This window comes from Zootoca vivipara, chromosome 5 (genome assembly GCF_963506605.1).
Source record: "Zootoca vivipara chromosome 5, rZooViv1.1, whole genome shotgun sequence".
NCBI lineage: Eukaryota > Metazoa > Chordata > Lepidosauria > Squamata > Lacertidae > Zootoca > Zootoca vivipara.
In genome coordinates this window covers 1,943,586-1,952,259 of record NC_083280.1, presented here as the reverse complement: position 1 = coordinate 1,952,259, position 8,674 = coordinate 1,943,586, and positions in this window count along the sequence as shown.

The following is an 8,674-nucleotide window of genomic DNA, read 5'->3' as shown; positions in this document are numbered from 1 at the left end:
GAAGCACTGATGTGCCCAACTGTGGAAGCAACACATGGCCAACCTGGCTTGTAGCGCCTCCATGCATTGGTCCAATCCTCTTTTCAAGTTATGTGAGTTCATAGCTTGGCTCAGGGCTGCAGCCCCCAGAGATCTGAGACTCCTTCTCTGTGCAGCAAGCAATTCCTCCCCCACCTCCACCCCATTTCAAGTTGCAGGGGGTGGAGTAAGGGTGGTGTGGCACCCCTGCTCCTTCTATTTCTCACCCTCTGCAGCCAGGCTTCTGCCATCATTTCCCGAGTCCCCTCCTGCTGCCACGCTGGCAACCAAGCCTACCACCACAGTCGCCAGTTCTGCAATCTGCCCACCGCAGTAGACACTTCTGCATTCTGGTTTCCAGACAGGGAGAAGTCTAGAAAACTGGAGAAACAGACTACAAAGTGAGCAGTGTGTCTTTGCTCCCTAGCAGAGCTCCCTTGCTGCAGACAAGAAGGCCAGCACAATTGGCCAGAAATCTCTGCAGACAATTAGCCAAAAAATATCTTCCTTATTGAGAAAGTCTCTTGCCCTTCTGCTGCCTTCTGCTGCCACTTTGCAGCACTCATGAAAATCTACGAAATGAGTGTCTGATCAGAATGAGATGTTCTAGCCCAGACAAGGCCTGTAGTTCTCCTTTGGTTTGGTCAGCTGTGGCTGGAATTGGAGCACTTCAAGTTGTTTTCCTGACTCTGATACCAAACTGAGCCAGGGGTGTGTGTTTGAAGCAATAGAGCAGGCATCCAAGCTTGGCCCTCCAGATGTTTTGGGACTACAGCTCCCATCATCCCTAGCTAACAGGACCAGTGGTCAAGGATGTTGGGAATTGTAGTCCCAAAACATCTGGCGGGCCGAGTTTGGGGATGCCTGCAATAGAGCATGAAAGAGAAAAGTGGGGAGAGCTCTGTTCCCTCATGTCACATGAGCTTTTTGATGTAGAACCCCCATTTTAGACCTGAATCGGGAATGCAGAGATATTTTATATAGCCAACTTGCTCTAATCGTCACCTGGGCTCTGGGTTCCAACTCCCTCAATCTAGGGATATGTGGCTGGTGTCAGACAAGAACAGGGCCTTTTCTGTGGTGGCACCTGCCCTATGGAATGCCTTTCCAAGTATGGTCCACCTGATCCCATCACTTCAGTGCTCCTGGTATTTGATGAAGACCTCGCCTTTGAGAAGGCTCTTGGGGAACTTCTCTGTTATTTTTTGTGCTGCTGGACTCTGTTAAGTGTCTACTGTTAATTCAAAAACAGTGTTTTCTTCACTGTTTTTCTACATCTCCTTGAAGAAAGGGGTGGGACCAGAAAGCTTAGAATTAATTAATATGGTTTGGCCTTACATGGGCTCACCTCCCAGACACTCTAAGTGTCTCCATTTTCCAGGGATATCTCTGATTTAGAGACGCCATCCTGCTTTTTGATTTGATTCCAGTATGTCCCGCTTTTCCTTAAGTTGTCCCTATTTTCATTGGAGAAATGTTGGAGGGTATGGAGTTATCCAACACTCTGAAGGCAATCCTGTATAGGGAAGTTTTCAAATTTTAAAAAATGTTTTATTATGTTTTTATATATGTTGGAAGCTGCCCAGAGTGGCTGGAGCAACCCGGGAAGATGTGTGGGGTACAAACAGTAAAATTATCATCATGGAATGGGACATCCCTATTTTCATCAGAGAAATGTTGCAGGGTATGACCTCCTTGGCCTATCCAACCTCATGGTGGGAGAGCCATTGTGGTGTAAGTGGTCAGAGTGTTGGGCTGGGACCTGGGAGACCAGGGTTCAAATCCCATTCTTGGCCATGACACTCGCTGGGTGACCTTGGGCCAGTCACAGCCTTTCAGCCTTACCTATTTCACAAGGTTGTTTCATAGAATGGAGGACATTTGTGGAATATATATATTTTTAAAATACCACAGTCAAATGAAATCAGGCTCAGAATTTGAGATAAAACCAGGAGAAGTAATATGATAAAATAGATGTAATAGAGAAACTTTTTATAATAGACAAAGACATAATGCAGTAGAAAGCTCGGGAATCGAGAAGACATACACTTCAATAAAGAAAAGAATGGGGGGATTATAATTTGTTTTGGGGACCACTGTAAGCAGATGAAAACATTGGCAGGATTGCAATAGCTGCACTTGTAAGGCAGCAAATATTATGGACAAAATGGAGTGACATAAAATATGGATTATGAAATAATATGCAGTTGGAAAGGATGACAGTAGGACCCATGGAGGGGAAGGGGGGAAGTCTAGAGATTCAGAGATATCTTATCTTAAAGCAAAAAAAAAAAAAAGAGGTATTGTTATAATTTTATATTTGTAAAATCAAATAAGAATTATTAGATATATATTTTTAAAAAGATATAATGCAGTAGAAAATGTTTGAGCAAAAGCACTGTGGAAGTGGGGGTGAGAAGTCAATTTATGAAATCGAAATTTGAAATGAAGAATATTGGGGGGGGCAGTCAGAAATTTTTAATTTAAAAAAGTATTACCAAAAAATAAAATCCTGCTTGTGGGTTTTGCATGGGCAACTGGTTGGCCACTGTGAGAACAGGATGCTGGACCAAAGGGTGGGGCCCCTTTGACGTGAGCCAGCAGGCCCTTCTTAGGTTCTAAGGTTCTCCACCTTCCTTGTGTGTTTCTCTTTTTGGGAAAACGCAGGAGCCTTCCTTCCCCGAGCCAGCCTCTCTCCCTGCTCCCGGTCTCTCCGCAGGAGCCGGCCGTTGGACAGAAGCCTGCGTTTCATCTTCCCTGCACCGCCAAGAGTCCAAGACCACCTCCTCTTCGCAGCCCCTCGCCTCCTGCCAAGCCCACTTCTGCAATTTGCGCGCACACAGAGGCAAGCCTCAACGCAGCTTGAGGGAATTGGGGAATGCAGCACAGCACAAAGGTTCTCGAGGAGTGGCCCGCCTTGTCGGGGTGAAGAGCAAGTCGGAGCAGACACCTGCGGCGAGTGGGATTTGTTGATGCAGCAACCGTAGGAGCATCTCCTGCGCTGCGCCCACCCAGCCCTTCTTGGCAAGCTGCGGCTCCTCATCTGCGCAAGACCAGACACACCCGTTTCGGGGGCTCCAGGAAGCCTCCCTCCTCTTCTACCGCTTGGCAGTGATGCAGCTGCCTAGCAGGGTCATCCAAGGGCATTTCTTGCCCAGGTGTGTGCCAAGGCTGCTCACTCTCCCAAACTCAAAGCCCCTTTAAGGTGGGAAGGGGAGGCATTGCTTCCACTATGTCCCAAATATATAAATAACTGTGTCCAGTTCTGGGCATCGCAATTTAAACAGGATACTGATGATCCGGAAGGTGTGCAGAGGAGGGCGACCAAAATGGGGAAAGGTCCGGAAAGCCAAGTCTTATGAGGAGTGTTTGAAGGATCTGGGTATGTTTAGCCTGGAGAAGAGGAGACTGAGAAAAGATAGGCAGGGCCGTCTTAAGCGCCCCTGGCGCCGTGGTGCGCCGGATCCATCCGGCGCCCCCCCGCCCCGTTTCCCAGCGCAGTGGGCGGGCGGGCGCAGCACACAGCGCGGCTGCCACAGGCGCTGCTGCGCGGAGGGCGGGCAGGCACAGTGCGGTTGCCGTGGGCGCAGCTGCACGGCGGACCGGCCGGCCAGCGGGCGGGCGCAGCTCGCGGCGCCCCCCTGGCGGGCTGGCGCCGTGGTGCCCTGGGCCGGCCCTGGAGATAGGAGAGCCATCTTCAAATATCTCAAGGGCTTTCACATGGAAGAGGGTTACTTCTGTTTCAGTGTATCTGAAGAAGTGTGCATGCACACGAAAGCTCATACCAAAATAAAAACTTTGTTGGTCTTTAAGGTGCTACTGAAGGATTTTTTTTTATTATGGAAGAGGGAGTATGCCTGTTTTCTCCTGCTCCAGCAGGTCGGACCCAAGGCAATGGATTCACCTTACAAGAAAGGATATTCAAACTAAATATTTGACAGTGGAACAGACTCCCTAGAAAGGTGGTTCATTCTCCTTCATTGGAAGATTTTAATCAGAGATTGGATAGTTATCTGTCATGGATGCTTTGGCTGCAATTCCTGCATCGCAGGGGGTTGGACTAGATGACCCTTGGGTCCCTTCCAACTCTAAAATTCTATGATTCCCTCTAGATCATGCATCCCAAACTGCGGCCCTCCAGATGTTTTGGGCTACAACTCCCATAATCCCTAGCTAACAGGACCAGTGGTTAGGGATGATGGGAATTGTAGTCCAAAACATCTGGAGTGCCAAAGTTTGGGGATGCCTGCTCTAGATACTTAATGAATGTCATGGGGCTTCCATGCCCCCTCCTCCTATATCCCCCACAATTGCTTTGCCCCCCAGAACAGCACAAGGCAGGGGGAGAGCAGGTCCGGATTCAGGTTTGATGAGGCCCTAAGCTACTGAAGGGGTAATGGGGCCCTTCATATGTCCAGCTGTCCTTTGGCAACCACAAATTGTCACTGTTTTTTGTGTTTAATATATTCTATATGGTGATTTATGGACCTAATGGGTATCTAAAGCCATTTGCACATGTTGCCATGCCACCAGTCCATGCAGAATGTAGGCACCCTATATATAGAAAGGAGCAAACCAGGGATATTTTAGGGAGCAGGTGAGCAGGTGGGGCCCATGACTTATATCAGGCACCCCCAAACTGCAGCCCTCTAGATGTTTTGGCCTACAACTCGCATGATCCCTAGCTAACAGGACCAATGGTCGGGGAAGATGGGAATTGTGGTCCAAAACATCTGGAGGGCCGAAGTTTGGGGATGCCTGACTTACATCATAGGAGCCTACACAACACAAAACACTGTTGCTGGATGTAGGTTTTATTTTATTAGTTTTTTATCTTGTATTTTGGAAATGTACATCCAGTGGGTTTTTTCCTTTAAACTTTTTGGTGGCCCCCAAGAGAGTGGGGCCCTAAGCTACAGCTTGTTTAGCTTATACGTAAATCCGGCACTGGGGGGAGGACAAATCACTCCATCTGGCCAGTTTAAATGCTTGCACAGACAGAATGTTCCATTGTAGCACAATGTCACGTATCTCACCCCATTATTGTTGCTATTTTCCTTTTAATTTTCATTCCAGGCAGCTTGGATCATCAATTATAAGGGGAAATCTCCCGGTTTTCACAGGCTTTATTCAGCTTCCCAAACCCAGCGATTCTTGGGTGGTGGTGGTGGGGGATGTTGATGTGCCTGAAGCTGTGTGTGTGTGTGTGCACACAGACACACACCTGGGAAGAGGCTACCCAGCTCTGCTTCTGGGCGCCACCAGGTGTGGAACTTGTCTGGCAGGGTTAGCAGGCTCTTCCGGCTCCTTGAGGCTTTGTGGGCGGCAAGGACAGGAACTTCCATCCCAGAATTCCCAGTTGAGACACTCTCCCTTGGAGATGAGCTAAGCCACTTCATCAGCCCCCCTTCCTGCAGCCAAGCTCTCTGCTCCCCTTCCAGCTGATTCAGATGTCAGCTGAAATTAGAGCAGACATTTTCTGAGAACATTTAAAAGATTTGTCCCCCCTCCCTCTCTCAGCTCTCCGCTGAAACCAATTTGTAGAATTTTGAAAGGCAGTGTAGTCTAGTGCTTAGAGGGTCAGACTGAGATCTGGGTGAGCAGGGTTTCTTTTTCTTTTATTTCACTTATGATTTTCAGTTTTATACATTTCAACAATTTTATAGTCATTTTAACGTTTCGAATGTTGACTTCCTCCCCCCTCTTTCTGCGGTTCCTTAAAATTTATTTTTAATATTTTCTGCATTTCCAAATTAATGTAATTTGTTCCTTTATTCGTCTACTTTAAATATCTACTATTATAAAACTGCAGGTTATTACGAGTATCTTGCCAATGTTCTTATCTGTTTACAGTTTGTTTGTAAATATTGTAAATAAACCTTTTCCATTCTTTAATAAAAAGTTCAGTAAGTTTTGCCATTCCTGCATATTCCATAAGTTTTTGTATCCATTCTTCTTTTGCTAGGACTTCTACTTCTTTCCATTTTTTGGGGGGGGGGCATGTAACATTCTTGCCATTGTAGTAGCCTACAGGAATACATTTCTGTACAGTTTGGGCAGTTCTGTCCCTATAACTCCCCAAAGGAAAGTTCCTAGGTGTTTTTTTTTTTAATGTTTTAAACATCTTTTTCAATTCATTATATATCATTTCCCAGTAAGCTTTAACCTTACTACAAAACCACCACATATGATAAAAAGAACCTTCTTTCTCTTTACATTTCCAACACTTGTTTGATTTAGATTTATACATTTTTGCCAGTTTATTCGGTGTTAGGTACCTTTGATATATCATTTTCATATAATTTTCTCCATATTCCACAATCGTTCCCATGCCTCCATGTCAATATTATGACCAATATCTATTGCCCAATGTATCACTGAGGATTTTATTCGCTCATCCTTTGTCTCACAGAGTGAGCAGGGTTTCATAGAATCATAGAATTGTGGAGTTGAAAGTCACCCCCAAGGGCATCTAGTCCAACCCCTGCAATGCCGGAATCTCAGTTAAAGTTTGAAACTCCCTCCCCCCACAGCCACAAAGGTCACTGGGTGACCTTGGGCCACCAATGTCTCTCAGCCTGTCCTACCTGCCAGGGTTGTTGTAGGGATTAATCAAGGACTAGGTCCTGGGAGACTGGAGTTGGATGGAAATGGAGGTTGAGTGGCCATCTGCCAGGAATTCTTGAGCTACAATTCCTGCAATTCAGGGGATTAGACTAGATGACCTTTGGGGATCCCATCTGATTCTATTATACAGTAGTACCTTGGTTCTCAAACGTAATCCGTTCCGGAAGTCCGTTCCAAAAACAAAGCGTTCCAAAACCAAGGCACACTTTCCCATAGTAAGTAATGCAAAACGGATTAAACCGTTCCGGACTGGTGGCTCTGTGGGTTAAACCACAGAGTCTAGGGCTTGCTGATCAGAAGGTCGGCGGTTCGAATCCCTGCAACGGGTGAGCTCCCATTGCTCGGTCCCAGCTCCTGCCCACCTAGCAGTTCGAAAGCACATCAAAGTGCAAGTAGATAAATAGGGACCGCTCCGGCGGGAAGGTAAACGGCGTTTCCATGCGCTGCTCTGGTTCGCCAGAAGAAGCTTTGTCATGCTGGCCACATGACCTGGAAGCTGTCTGCGGACAAACGCCGGCTCCCTCGGCCTATAGAGCGAGATGAGCGCCGCAACCCCAGAGTCGGACACGACTGGACCTGATGGTCAGGGGCCCCTTTACCTTTTAAAGCAGCAATTTAACATGAGCTTTACTATCTAAGGAGACTATTGATCCATAAAATCAAAGCAATAAACAATGTTCTGCAGTCACACAATCAATCCATCAGTAGCTGAACTGGGTTCCACACAGTTGCAGAAACAAAACAAAAAGAGCTGCAGAAACAAAAACGCAAAATAAATAGCAAAAGCAGAGAGACCCCCGGCATAACACTCAAAACAGAAGTGTGGCACTCAAATTGGAAGCGTAACACTCAAAAGGGAGCACGTTCGGCTTCCAGAAAAAAGTCCGCAAACCGGAACACTTACTTCCAAGTTTGCAGTGTTTGGGTTCCAAGTTGTTTGAGTACCAAGGCATTTGAGAACCAAGGCACCACTGTGCAGTGATTTTTGCCAACTCACTCCTAGAAACAGGAGGTGTGAATCAGGAGCTCATCGAAACCCAGAATGAACCACTTCACGCTTCAGATCGCCCAGCTGGTTGAGGCTCATTCGTAAGCACCCCGAGTTGAAAGAGCGATTGGGATTCTGGACTGAGCCCAGGAAAATATGTGTCATGGACAGCGCCTCAGTTTCTGATGTGTCAAAATGCGCAAGATGCCCCAAGGGCAGGGCAGGGAACCCAGAAGGAAAGTGGGTCACACAAATGGGCATATTTCCCCCCTGAGAAGACCACCTAGCTGGGCAAGAGCATTGTCTTCTTTAAGCCAAATTATCACTCTTCAGAGAGTGGCTTCCAAGACACTGCCCCCCCCCAATTGTCTGGTTTTTCTCCCAACCTTTCTCTGTCTCTCTCTCCCCTCTGGAATTTGAGGTCTGGAATGCGTTGCTTCATGCTAGGACTTGCTTAAGGATCAGGGAAGTGGCTGGGTTGGGTTCCCAGACATGCCAGCCAAGGAGACAGAAAGAGGCACATTTTCTATGGGAGCCAAACACACAGCGATGGCCTCCTTCTTGAGAGGGGGTAACACACAGAGGCACAAACAGATCCTGGGACTTCCCAACTGCTGGAAGGTGTATACAAAGGAATCCACTGCGCTCCCGTGGAATATTTGTTGCTCATGAAAGGAGGCCACAGACCTCTGAAGAAGAAAGCACAACATGTTCCTACAGCCACAACAGGACTCCAAACGGCTGCTGTCCTAGGTGGAACTCACTCCCACAGATGGCAGTGATGGTGCTAACCAGGATTCTTGTTGTGGTCCAAAGGAAAGCAGAGCAATGCATTACTAACCACCTTGTCTGCAGGAGTTGCCCAAAGGAGGGTACCAGGCACCATCCAACTGTCTTAGGGACTCCACTCCAGATTTGGGTAGGGTTTAGCCTTCAGCTATTTATTCTCCAGGAGATATCCCACAAGGCAGGAGAGGTCAGTGTTTTCCTACTCCTAGATGGGTTACTTTCCCAGGTGGACGAGCCCCATCTGCCCCTCAC